Below are 14,433 nucleotides of genomic sequence, written 5' to 3' on the forward strand. Positions count from 1 at the left end.
AGTGCATCAGTAATCACATAGTCTGATGCCAGACAGCAACTGTGAAACGCCACAACAGGAGATTGAACATCCCTTTCTAGCCCCTTTTCTCATAAATTTTCTCTATATGATTTTGGAATAAAGTAGAAGTAATAGCTGCAAAGACTTCCCATAAAGCATCACAGTGACTGAGTAATAACATTTTCCAAGCTGCTGTATGCCAGAAAGTTCCATTTTGTCTGTGACCTACAAAAAAAAAATTCTATTAACTGAGCATGGCTTCCTAGAAAGGGATTCTGAGATGCATCCCGAGAGAATCTGCTCTTCAATGAACAATTGGCCCATGTTTCCTTCTGCAAGCTGCACATTAGAGTGAGGGCAAAGTTGCATATTGAAAAATGGGGGATTAGGCACACCAAAATTATGAAAACAAATCAAATCAAATGTTACCTAATGTCAGACTTCTCCTAGGAGGAATCATGCTTCTGTTTTATGAAAAGATAAAAACAGATGCCACTTGGCCCATGGCTATGAAGTTAGGTGTTAGTTGGCCAATCGCTGGACTTAGCCTATGATATAGCCTTGAGAAGTGAGAGACTGGAAAACTCCATCCTGAAGTCAACTTACTCTTGAGTCTTATAGAACATGAGTTGCTAAACATTTGTTTAAAAACAAAAATCCCGTCCATTCTCTCTGCAGGGCATACACATACACATGAGTGATTGCAGTTCTGAAATTGGACTGCCTACTTGTGCCTAAATTTGATTAAAAAAATCTTGAGGCATACCCTGGCTACCAAGGGCTTGAGATGCTTTTCAGATCTGTCATCTCAGGTCCTTAGAGATGGTGGTGAAGATGACAGTGGAAGGCTCTGTTCACAGATGAGGAAACGTGAAGCATCCCGTCACAACAATGTAAAATCCCGTCAATGGTCTAAAGTGTGAGGATGTTTGCTGACTCTGCTCTTCCCAGGTGACACAAAAGGACACCCTACAATACATATGGTCCAGTGAGTCTCACAGAGGTCCACCCAGTTGTCCCAGTCAGGACCTGACTGGTTCCTTACAACTCCAGCAAGGAAGGGCAACTGTTTGTGAAGGTAACAACAGGACCCAGACAAAGGATCAAAATGGTTCCTTTCAGGATTTCCATTCTGTAACCTGAAAATATGCTACAGCCTATAGAATATTATTTAAGATAAACATACTAGACACTTAAAATTTATCAACAATTGCTACTTGTACCTTTTTAAAAATGAAAGAGAGTTATAGTTTTGAACCATTCCATTTGAATAGTTCATTGATTTACACTTACGTTAAGATTAGATATACTTATCTCATACATTAGAAGCTACTCGTGGCTACCAAATGTTCATTTTCCTCTTTTCCTTAACTGTGAATACCTTGAGTTTTACAAAACATTTTTTCCTCTGCTCAGATTATTGGTGGATGTCAGAACTAATTTTATTTGAATCCTCCAACAAAACAAATGGGAGTAGACTTGTAATTTGGATTTTAGGTCAGCTGCATCCTTTTTTCCCCCCTAGATTTTATAAGAAACTATGCAAAGATGATTTTACACTTACTTTGTGTCTGTGGTATCTTCATGTTTGTGTGTGCTGCATCACAGGAGGGGTGAGCAGAGAACAGCCTCAGGTCATTGTCCTTGCCTTCCACCCTGTTTGAGTCTATTGTACAACCCAGGTAAGCTGGACCATGAGCTTCCAGGGAGTGTCTAATCTTCATCCCCCTCTTGCTTTAGGAGAACTGGATTATAGACTTCTGTTACTGCACCCAAGTTTACAAGAGTTCCTTAGATTTGAAGTCATGTCCTCAAGCTTGCATGAAAAGCACATTACCCATTGAGCTACCACCTCCCAAACCCTTAGTTATGTTTTAAATAATAATTTTTCCTCACAAAATGATTGCTTGATTGGTAACAGAGTTGAGCACCATATGCAAGCCCACAACAATGTGTCAACCTGATTTTTGACAAGAGGCCAAGAATACACATTGAAGAAAAGAGAACATCTTGAACAAATGGTGCTGTTCAAACTGAAGAGATATATGTTGATGACAGCATACCCTTACTTCCCACCTTGCACTAAACACAACTTCAAATGGCTCAATTAAGGATTTCAATGAAAAACTGATATCCTGGATTTGGGAACATGCTTGAACTCATTGACATAGGAATAGGCTTTCGAAACAGGACCCCAATAACATAAGCATTAAGACCAACAATTAATACTTAGAACCTCATGAAACTAAAATGCTTTTGTACATCAAAGGACACCATTATTTGAGGGAAGAGGGAGCCTACAGATTGGGAAGAATATTTACAAGCTATAAATCTGACAGAAGGTCAGCCTTTAAAATATCCTAAGATCCCCCAAAAACTAAACATGGAGAAAACAGTTCAATTCAAAATGGGTCATGGAACTAAGCAGAGAGTTCACAATAGGTGAAATACAAATTTATGAGAAAAATTTTTATAAATAGTCAACATCCTTAGGCATCAGGGAAGTGAAAATGAAGACTACTTTGAGATTTCATCTTATTCTTGTCAAAATGGCTTAGATTTTTAAAAACGGAAGACAAATGACAGCAAATGCTGGCATGTATGTGGGAAAAGGGGGACACATACTGATTGTTGGTGGCAAGGCAAACTTGTGTAGAAATAATGGAATTCAGTGTAGAAAAACTAGCAATAGATTTACTACATTTTCCAGCTCGACCATGCTCTAGTCATAATAGCCAGAGAACAGAAATGGACCAGATGATGATTGACTGATGAATGGACAATGAAAATGGGATACATTTACACAATGGAATTCTGCTCTGAAACAAAATTGATACATTGACATGTAAATAGATGGAGCTGGAAACACGTATTCTGTGAGAGGTAACCCAGACTCAGAAATCAAATGTTAACTTTTTTTCTCTTGTTTTTAGATGTTGACTTTGAATCTTCAAATATATGTTGCTTCATTTATAATACCCATAAAGGTCAGGAAATTAGTAAGGGGCTATGGTGGTATGGTTTTCCAGAGAGAGGAAATAGAATGCTATGATATAAAGAGGTAAAGAGGAATGATGGAATAGGATGGGTTAAACTGGGGTGGCAGATGTGTAGGAAGGACAGAGTAGGAAACATAGGGAGGGGTGGCTAGCATCAAAGACCTTTCAAAAAAAGTCATATGTAAGCTTACAAATAAAAAGCTCAGACTGGCAACGGATTATCAGTTTTAAAGTTTCTTTGCCGTGGACCTATAGACCCAGAGACCCACAAACAATAAAAGCAATTGCCAGTGAGTGCTCTTGGTTCCCCTTCAGAACTTGACAGCAAGACCTTACTGTGGAAGGCACCAGAGAGCTGAGTCACAAAATGTGGAGAAATAAAGCCGGTATTGACATGGAAGCTTCATCTTTACTGGCTAGCTTCCATGGGGCTAGAAGGTGCTACGCATGATCCTGGAGGATAAAAGTAATCCTCAATCTTACCCACCTGCAAACCTGTGGGCTAGAATAATGACTGGGCTAGGAAGACATGCCCACTGTTGCAATAATCACACACACACACACACACACACACACACACACACACACACACACACACACACACACACACACACACCATGCTGCTAACAACTACTTTCTGATTAGGTTTGAGTCCCACTCCACAAAATGAAGCCCATGTCTAGTACCTTATTGGGTGAAGAACCAGTACCAGACCTGGAGACTGCTCATCTCTCAATGGTACACTTACATTATTCCCTACTCCCAGTTCTCAGGGATCATTGTGGAAGAAAGGGTGGGAAGACTGTAAAAGCCAGGGGCAATGTTTTCAAGACACAAAAAGGCAGTTAGTTACATTTATAAACTCATAGGTGTTGTGACAACCTGCACAAAACCTACATAACATAAAGCCAGAGAAATTCCAGTATGGAAAAGAAAGGTGGGAATGATGTTCAGTTCCTATGTGAGAAGCTATGGGGAGAGGGGAAGCCAGTATTCTTTAACAATACAGTCCCTGGCAGATTGACCACACTCCAGTAGAATGCTATGCATTTAATAGTATATGAAAAACACAAATTGGACTTGGTTGCTTAAAAAGAGATATAGGAATATAGGACACAAGTGTGGGTAGGGCAGGGGGAGCAGATCAGGAAGGAACTGGGCTAGGATGAATATGATCAAAGCATATTGTGTGAAATATTTAAACTACAATCAAAGTAAGAAAAAAAATCCCATAAACTACAAGGTAAAATATCAAGAAATTCTTTTGTAATAATGTTTTTATTATTATTTTAAACATTCAATACACTGTACCTTTGTTTTGTACTATTTAAAATTTAATTAAAATGTGATTATGTCACTTCCCCTCATCTCTGGCCTTCCTCCAACCCCTTCTGTGCTCTCCCTCCAACCTTTACCATGTCACCCTATCATTCTCTCTTACATTGATGACCTATTTTTGATTACTATTGTTATCAATATATGCATAAACATATAAACGCAGCTTGCTGAGTCCACTTAGTGTGGGTTGTGTGGATATGATTTCAGTACGGGATAACTAATTAGGGTTAATGTTAAAAACCCAAGTGAATATTAGCAGTTTTGGTTTTTGAACAACAGATTTCATTACCTCAGAATATAATCTCCACAGTCTAATGAATCAGGAACTACCTCAGCTGATCAGTTAACAATAAGGACTGTTAGTGTGGGGATCTCTTCAGCCAACTCTTAACATAACATACCTAGAATTTTCTTATAAAAATAATAAAATTTCTCTATGCCACTGGATTTAATAGAAGAAAATGTTAATTTTTATTCCATCACACATTCAGAACAGCAGCCTGTTTGTACTGATGTTTTGTTATCCTATGAAATTCTCTCACTTTTGAGAGAACACATCTTAAAATTGTTCTTTTTTTTAAATATTTTTATTTTATAATTAACTTAATTTCACATATCAGCCACGGATTCTCCTGTCCTCCCTCCTCCCACCCCCCAGCCCTCCCCCCTCCAATCCATCCCCCATTCCCACCTCCTCCAAAGCAAGGTGTCCCCTGGGGAGTTAGCCCAGCCTGGTAGACTCAGCCAAGGCAGGTCCAGTCTCCTCCTCCCTACACCAAGGCTGAGCAAAGTGTTCTGTTTCTTACCTTTATTTAAAATACCATTTTTACTCCTGATCAAATGGACATCAGGCTAATTGCTATCATTGTTATTTTCAAGCTACTGTCTTCATCAAATGGATAAATCTCAGATCATTCTTATAGTGTTATTTTCCAAGACTAATCTTAAATATAGAATATAATTTGCAGGGTATTTTTTTTGACCACAAAAATTCAATTGCAGAGAAAAATCACACAAATCTGTGCTTTTGACTCAGTAAGAATATCAACACCAAAGTCATGATATATGCTTGTGTGACACCGCTACTTTTTTTATAGGGCTTCAGCACTATCATGAATTAAATGTGAGATACTTTCCTAAGACTGCTTAGTTCATATACAATATATATTTATACATATTTAATGCGTAACTTCTCAGAAACATATAATACACATATAATCATCTAATATAATAGGGAAAGGAAGAGAAGGATAGACACACACACACACACACACACACACACACACAGAGAGAGAGAGAGAGAGAGAGAGAGAGAGAGAGAGAGACTGAAAAATTTTAAGATTTCTTAGATTCTATGCTCTATGGAGTCATGAACACTACACTTGCCTTCTCTAAACCTCTGGAAAACATGACTCACCTTACTGAAGTTTTTTATGACTAGGAGTGTTTTCTCCTGAGGTGGTTTGAATGAGAATGGTCCTCATAGGCTCACATGTTTGAATGCTTGATCTCTAGTTGGTGGAACTGTTTTGAAAGGATTAGTAGTTGTGGCCTTGTTGGAGGAGGTATGCCTTTGGCAGTGGACTTTGAGGTTTCAAAAACCCATGACAGGCCCATTTAGCTTTCTCTCTGCCTTGTGCTTGTGGATCTGATATGAGGTCTCAGCAGCTGCTTCCGTATTAAGCTGGCCTGCCTTCTTCCATGTTTTCAGATATGATGGTCATGGACTTATTCTCTGAAACCTAAGTCAATGAACTTTATTCTATAAGTAGCCCTGATCACGATATTTTAGCACAGTAATAGAAAAGTAATGAAGTCACACCCCTAACAGAAGATCTGATTGTTTTCCTGTAGGATGTGTTTGCTTCTGTAATAAACAAACTGAAGTCATCAAATCCCGTCTTTACTAAATAAAATTTGCATTTATTTATTTTTAATATTTAATAAAATTTCAAAGCAAAAGACTAAAAAATAAGCTTTCAATAGACTAGATACTTTCAGGAGTTCAGAAGAAAGTTAAGTAGTAGAAATTAAACAGAAACAGCTCAGAGATCAATGTTAGATTGCAGTTTTCATTTGGCTCCTGAAGAGAACTCAAGAATTGGAAGAAGTGTAAAGGACTTGGCTGGGTTTCTTTTTTCTGGCCCTGCATGAGGGATTGTGTGTCTGGGCATTTTATCAACCCTTCTTTCTTTTTTTCATCTAGTATCAGATCAGGAAAATATCAACCACTGACTCTGAGCAATGCTTAGTTTAATAACTCAGATATGGTAAGGATTAAGTAGTTTAACAGTCTAATCCTTGAGATCAACCACAAAGTCATGGGGCACCAAGATTGTGTCTCAGCTTTTTCAATATGTAATTACAGAGACACACTGAGTATCTTAGAAGAAAAGCTTGTCAAAGTCAACATTTCTTCTTGGTGCATCTCCCTAACTGAACATCAGGAGATGCTGTGTCCTCAATTTTATGTTAAAGATACAAAATTACAGATTTTTTTTACAACTCAGTCATATAGTGGAATTTATCTGTGAATTTTTAAACCAGATTTGTACCATCCCACTCCAAACCTGCTGAAATGGATTACCTGAGAAAAAGTGTTTGACAAGTATTCCCTAAAGAAATCAATTGTAATCAAATTCGAAACACTGACCATATTCACTGATGGTTTCATGTGAGCAGCTCCTTGCCATTTTAATTGTTTTCTAGGTTTACTGAACACTCGAGTTGGTAATAACTTAAAATGAGGAAATAAGATTTCACTTAGATTCACTAAAGTCAAAACTTTATATAGTAACACCCTAGTGCCTAAACTTTTTATGAAATTTCAGATGGCTTACTCTTAGCCATATTGAATGTGTTACATTTTTAGCTTTCTGGGACCAGAGCATATTTTCTTAATGATGATACTGCATATTCTGCAAACTATAAACATTTAGAAGTATGCACATGTATAAAAGGAAGGCAGCTTGTAGCAGCCATTCCTTTCTTTAGAAAGGTATTGCAAAGAATATTGCAGACAATGAATCTGGAGAATGTACACCTCTGTGGGATAATTCAATAGACATCTTTCAAGTCATAAGAGAGTAAAACACATTGTTGGATAAGTCTGAAAATGAAGGTCAAGATCTTAATAATTGCTGTGTTATAAGTGACAATACTTTGCATTTTTTAAATAAAATATCACCAGTGAACTATTATCTTCATATGCTCAATAGGAAAATAAACTTCTTTATGCAGTTGGCACTAGTAAAATTCCAGATATAAATGTACAAAATATAATGTAAAAATATAAAGAAATTCTTTTGTAATTTTGCTGTAGGATGTCTTTCTGTATGCTGTGAATATGTGTTGCTCTGAGTGGTTGATAAATAAAGCTGCATTGGCCTATGGCAAGGCAGCTTAGAGGCAGGCAGGAAATTCAAGCAGATAGACAGGAAGAAGAAAGGAGAGGCAGAGAAGAGACACCAGCCACACAAGGAGCAACATGTAATGGGACACAGGTAAAGCCATAGAACATGTGGCAGTACATAGATTAGTAGTTAGGGGTTAATTTAAGATATAAGAACTATCTAGCAAGAGGCCTGCCATAGACCATACAGTTGCAAATAATATAAGTCTCTGTGTGTTTACTTGGGATCAAGCAGCTGGGGGAGGGAGAGATTCCACCTGACTGCAAGGCTGGGCAGGACCAGAGAAAACTTACAGCTACACTGGCTGCCCAATGTGTTGGCTCAACTTTCCACCTAAAACTTGAGAGAACTTTAAAAAAGATTCTAAAACGGAGCTAAAAACAGCTTCCTAGTGTGTCTCTCAGGACAGCTACAGCCTGTAGGCTTGAGCTACAGTATGGCAGGTTTGCAGCATGTGGGCTTGACCTGCAACATGGTGGATTCTTGCTGCTGTACACAGTGGTGTCTACAAGCCATGCAGCATGGTGTGTGGTGGATATAGCTTTGCTAGTACAAAAGAAAGAAAGAAAGAAAGAAAGAAAGAAAGAAAGAAAGAAAGAAAGAAAGAAAAGAAAGAAAAGGTTTCTGGGTTACACACCGCTAGATGGAGGCATGGACCCACTGCCTCCCAGAGTCAGCAGAGAGCATGGCTCCCAGAGCTGGAGGTGAATTACCTCTACCATGTTGAAAAGCTAAAATGAGTGGAGTCTTTGAGACAATATATATGTATATTTTGAAGGTATTTTGACTTCTAAATTTGGATCTGCTTTGTAAAGTTATTGCAAAGAATATTGCAGACAATTAAACCATAAACTGCATACCTCTGTGGGATAATTGAAATAGTAACTTTGGAAAGGAGGCTCTGGTGTTTTTTTTTTCCCACAGGAAGCAAGGAGCTATGGATTTGTTCTAGATTAAGATACATCAGGTTTGATCAGCCAAGACCCCCTGAGACATCTCTGATGACACCATGGCCCAGATGATCCAACATCCAGAACAGCTTCAAAGCAACTGGCTCAGACAATGCAGTCTCAAAGAGTATTCCAGTTAGGGCTTGACCATAATTCTTAATTTTCTCAGGATCCCCATAAGATTGCCAGCGCCCCCATCCAGCAGGAAGTAGTATGAGAAGCTACACCCAAATTCCAAAATATTGTTTACAAATGTTTATTTTTATTTAAAGGGGGTTGATTATAAATGCAATCTCTTTCTAAAGAAGAAAAGGGGATATAGATATGATAGGATAAGGAATAACAACTTGTCTAAAATGTTTTTTACATTGCTATGGATTTTAGTTTGTTCATACAAATTTAAAGTTAATTTTGTTATACTGTATATATATATATATATATATATATATATATATATATATATATATATTTCTACTCTCATTTAAGGCATTATGTTTATGTAACTCATTTAAATTGTAATGGGTAATTAAGAAATGCAGATTAATAATTAGCCTTCTATGATAGTCAAACTTGTAGTCATGTTAGTTAAGTATTTTAGGTATACATAAATATAGTTCAATTGGGTAGGTAATCTTCAAACACTTCAAAGACCTACAGAATATGGCATTTGAAATGTTTTAAAAGCTTAGACTTTCTGGACAGTGAGACATGTCTGCTCCTGGCAGCACTGATTTATTTCAAAGAGAAAGATGGGCATTGAAGACACTCTATATGGAGTTTATTTTCTTCTTGGCAAAAATAGCCATTTGGGCAAAAATCTGCTCTTGCCTGGACTGCTGATAATATGTTATATAAACTGGACATGCAGGACCCTTAGGAAGGTAACCACTGAACTTTGCAAGGTGAAATGGTTCTACAGGTTCCTGCTTCACAGAGGGGACTGTCAAATATTCTATAGGACACAGAGAGAAGCTACTAAAAAACTCTAGGTCTTTTGGCTGAAGATGGATGCTGCAACATTACAGAGGAACTTTGGATAACTATCCAGGCAGGCAGCTGTCTCTGTCATTTCTAGAATTTTTGAAAGTTGCTTACAATGCACTTCCTGTTTACTTAGGTAATATTTTATTCTTCTGGAGTCTTTGATGTAGTTGAAGACTAGATAGTTATAATTATACTTTTCCTTGCTTATGATAAAAGATAAATTAGATATAAAAGTTTAGACTCACAAACATAGGATAGATATAATATTTTCTATAGTTTTGCCAAATACACATAGACTAGATATTATAACTGTAATTGTTGCTTGATAACTGTTATGCATAATTTTACTGTGTTAAAGTTAAAACCTTCCTTTTTGCTTAGACAGAAAAGGGGAAATGCTGTGGGATGATGCTTTTGTACACTGGTTCAATAAAACACTGATTGGCCAGTAGCCAGACAGGAAGTATAGGTGGGGCAAGCAGATAAGAGAATTCTGGGTAGAGGAAGGGTTTAGTCAGGAGTCTAGCCAGACAAAGAGGAGGCAAGATGACAAGGCAGAACTGAGCAAAGGTACCAAGCAATGTGGGTAAACATAGATAAGAATTATGGGTTTATTTAAGTGTAAAAGCTAGTCAGTAATAAGCCTGTGCTAATGGCTGAGCAATTATAAATAATATTAAGTCTCTGAGTGATTATTTTGTAAGTGTCTGCAAGTCCACAGGGGTCAGACAGGACCTGAGAAACCTTCTGACTATAATATTTTTTATTAATTCTTTGAAAATTCAATATAATGTACCTTTGTAGTATTTAAAATTTAATTAAAATATAATTATATCACTTCTCCTCATCTCTGTCTTCCCTCCAACCACTTCAGTGTCCTCTCCCTCCAACCTTCCCCATGTCTCCCTATGATTCTCTCCTATATTGATGACCTATTTTTGATTATTATTGTTGCAAATACATGCATAAATATATAAACACAGCTTTCTGAGTCTACTTATTTTTCTGTTTCTTATATTTATTTAAAATGTATTGTAAAAGTCAGAGGTAATGTTTACAAGACACAAAAGGCAGTTACATTTGTAAACTCACAGATGGTATGACAATGTGCACAAAACCTACACAAGCTAAAGCCAGAAAAAAAAATCCATTATGGGAAGAAAGGTGGGCATGAAGTTCAACCCCTATGTGAGAAGCTATGGGTAGGGGAAATCAGTATTTAACAATACAACCTCTCGTAGATTGACCACACTCCAGTAGAAGGCTATACATTTAATAGTAGATGGACAACACAAATTGGACTTGGTTAATCAAAAAAAAAAAAAAAAAAAAGAAAGAAAAAGAAAGAGAACATAAGGGTGGGTAGGACAGGGGGTAGGAGTTGGGGGAGGGGTAAATGTGATCAAAGTATATTGTGTAAAATATTTAAACTACAATAAAAATAAATTCATTTTTCAAATTCCTTATTGCTTTCTTCAATCATCTATTTATGCAGTTTAAAGAAATTTAATCTATGACATAGACATTGTTTCTGAACCACTTGCATAGAGTAGATGCTAAATGAACAATGGGTCCTTAGGAGGTTGAGAAAGAAATATTAACATTCCTCTGCTATGTAAGGCTAGAGACAACTTCTTGCAGTGGGAAAGAGGTATGGTTCTATTTTTTTTTTGTTTTGTTCTCAACAGTAAATCTCATAGTGTTCTCAAACTGGTTGCTTTTTTACCACTTCAAAAATCCATTTTTAGAAGGAAGAAGAGATAAAAGGAAGAGGAGGAGAAAGAAGGTAATGATGCCTGGATGTGCAGGGGGAGGGAGCTGAGAAAGAGTGTGGCAACGTTCTTTGAAGATGTCATAGCAATTGGAAGAGTTAGAATCCTGCTTTTAATTTTAGGAATTTATATTATTAAGAATTTACATATGTTTTAATTTCATCACATTACATTGTCTTCAAAATAGATAACATAAAATTCATTGAGAAAAAACTGACTAAAAATCTACTTTTACCTATGTGAAAAAGGTTGGTTATAAACTACATAATAACAGGAGTTTACATTATACTTGCCCTAATGATCAAATTTAAAGTAATATACATCACTTAGCATTCTCTATTTAGTTTTTTTTAAAAATCTCTTTAATAAAACTATTTTATTTCCTGTGTAGAGGTTTGATTAAGAGTCAAGCCATGTATCCTAAATGCAATAGGGGAGTTTAGCAGAACGCAGCCCTTTTGAATACCAGAGGTGAGCCATGTCTTGAACAGACAGACATTCATCTTCACACACAAAAGTAAGAGATAAGAGGGCATAAAGGAAGGTTAAGGTGGAACTTCAAGTCAACCCACTCAGCTGATAGACAGAAAAAGTTGAGTTTTCAGGTCTCAGTAAATAGTTTTCCAAATACTAATGTTTTAAAGTAAATTTTCTAGGTGATTCATAAACAAGGGGCCAGTGTACTAAATAATGCAGCAGCTACGGTCCTTGTATAACAGCTTAATTTATTATCTTTCTAGTTGTGGTCATGCCTTTTTCATACAATATCTTTGTTGTATTCTCACAATCAAGTACCAGTAAATACAAGCTCTTGGTGGTTTGATGTTCATTTTAGTAATTAGCAAAATATGTGTCACACACTAAACTGAGGATAAGCAGTTGGCAAATTTCAGATGTTCTTGTCTTGGAAGTAGAGCAATAAACAGATTAGTGATTTCTCGACCTTTCATTCTATTACTTGGAGTTTGTATATAGCTTTGCTATCTTTCGTGTGATTATATGAAAAAGATGCATCTTGGAAGGTTGGAAATACAACTGTCCTCTTCCCTCTATTGCTCATGATTTCTTGATTAAAGAAACTATGTCTAGAATGTTCCCATTAAAAAATTAACCATCTGAGGAAATAGCTTCAGATGGATTGATTTATAGGAGCTTAGTATGATTATCAGTGGTGGGTCATGTGTCAACTCTCTGCAAGGTCCTGGGTTCCATTCCCACCCCCACAAATGAAAACAATCAACTGACTTATTGGACATTACGTGTCATAGTTAGCTTCTTTTCAAATAAGGAAGTTTATGGGAGAATTTAAAAGAATGGATATGGCACAATGACTAATTGGATCATAGAAATAATATTCTTAAAATGTCTGTGTTTTCTACTGCTGCTCCCTCATAGCCATTTTCAAACAGTGGAGTTACAGTACATTTCAGTATGTCTTACTAGGCACCAGTTCCTTATAGAACCAAAGGCAGAAAGACAGAGAGACAGACAGAGGGACAGGCAGACAGACAGTATGGTGAGGACTCTGGGTAAGATCAGGTCCATAGTGCAGAGTGAAGGTCTCTTCTTATGTATTTTAGGGGAAGAGGGGAATCTATACCATGTGATTGATAGACATTCTATAATATGTTTGTAGTCAGTTGTCTTTGATGGCTGATATGTGGGAGGGTAAGAGTCTGTATACAAAATGGGGTACGAGGGTGGGAAGAGTAAGAATCTAGAACTATTTATTAATGGACTAATTTTACAAAATGGCATGGCCCTGGCCAATATTGAGTATTTGTGGGTTTCAAGGTCATGTTAATAAGTGTCCCAATGGGACTGCAGGTCTTGAGTGCCTATGCTGGATCAGACATGTTCTGGGATTGCAACAATGAATTGTCACAGACCCACTACTGTTTCTTGGGGTTGTAATCTAAGGCAGGGGAAGACCATGATATTCTAATTTTTTAAAGGTAAAGTATACTCTGAGCTTATAGGAGAAGTATCTAAATATTCTGTTTCTTCTCCCTAGATCATGGCTTATTGGTTGAATTCTACATGTTCACACCTCTTTGTTAATGTAAATGCAATGACATGAGTTATTCATATAACAAGACATTTCTCTCACATATGGAAGCAATGACTGCAGAATCACAGAAATTCTGTCACAAAATAAAGAAGGCATACTTTCCTGTAACGTTAATTCAAACATCAAAATTTAAATTAAAAGCAGACATGGCAAATTCACATTACTATTTAGAATACCTACCCCTGGGGCAACAGTAATTAAACAGCATACATTTATAAAACTGGAGCTCTGAGGATGATCTTTGCAGCCTGTTAACAAAGACTAATATAGCATCCTAAAAATGATTAGTTCATAACAGCCATTCCTTTGGTCCCCACCAAAAATAAATATTCTGTACATGTAATAGTGATTTCTAATCAAGGAAATACTTAAGGTCAGCAGCTCAATATTACATGAAATGATAATAATTACCTACAATTTCAAATTGTTGATATTTTACTTTCTCATGCATTTTAATTGATTTTGACTGTAAAAAAGATAGCAAAAATATTGGTGATTAGTTAAAAAGTGAAAGAAAAAACATATATTCTATGACTTTTCTCAACATTTTAAAATAGTCATAATGACATAAATAATACTTTTTCTCTTGGGACTCATAGTTGATAAAAATAAATGGTTTCAACTTACAGGAACCCTCCCATAGTAGAGGATTATTTTGAAGACATTAAGATTCAAAATATCAAATGGATATTCAACTAACACAATTTATTTATTTATTTATTTATTTATTTATTTATTTATTTATTTATTTATTTTGGTTTTTTGAGACAGGGTTTCTCTGTGTAGCTTTGTGCCTTTCCTGGATCTCGTTCTGTAGACCAGGCTGTCCTCGAACTCACAAAGATCTGCCTGGCTCTGCCTCCCAAGTGCTGGGATTAAAGGTGTGAGCCACCAATTTATTTTTAT

At 36.5% G+C, this 14,433-nt stretch overlaps 1 protein-coding gene across 11 annotated transcripts in view; it reads right to left on the bottom strand.

The window, feature by feature from the left end:
* Window positions 1-14,433, bottom strand: part of Pcdh15 (protocadherin related 15) — a 1,435,070-nt gene that overhangs the window by 521,551 nt on the left and 899,086 nt on the right. The gene's annotated exons all lie outside the window — the stretch shown is intronic.

The sequence above is a fragment of the Peromyscus californicus genome, unplaced genomic scaffold (assembly GCF_007827085.1).
Source record: "Peromyscus californicus insignis strain IS unplaced genomic scaffold, ASM782708v3 Scaffold_19__1_contigs__length_69161282, whole genome shotgun sequence".
NCBI classification, from domain to species: Eukaryota; Metazoa; Chordata; class Mammalia; order Rodentia; family Cricetidae; genus Peromyscus; species Peromyscus californicus.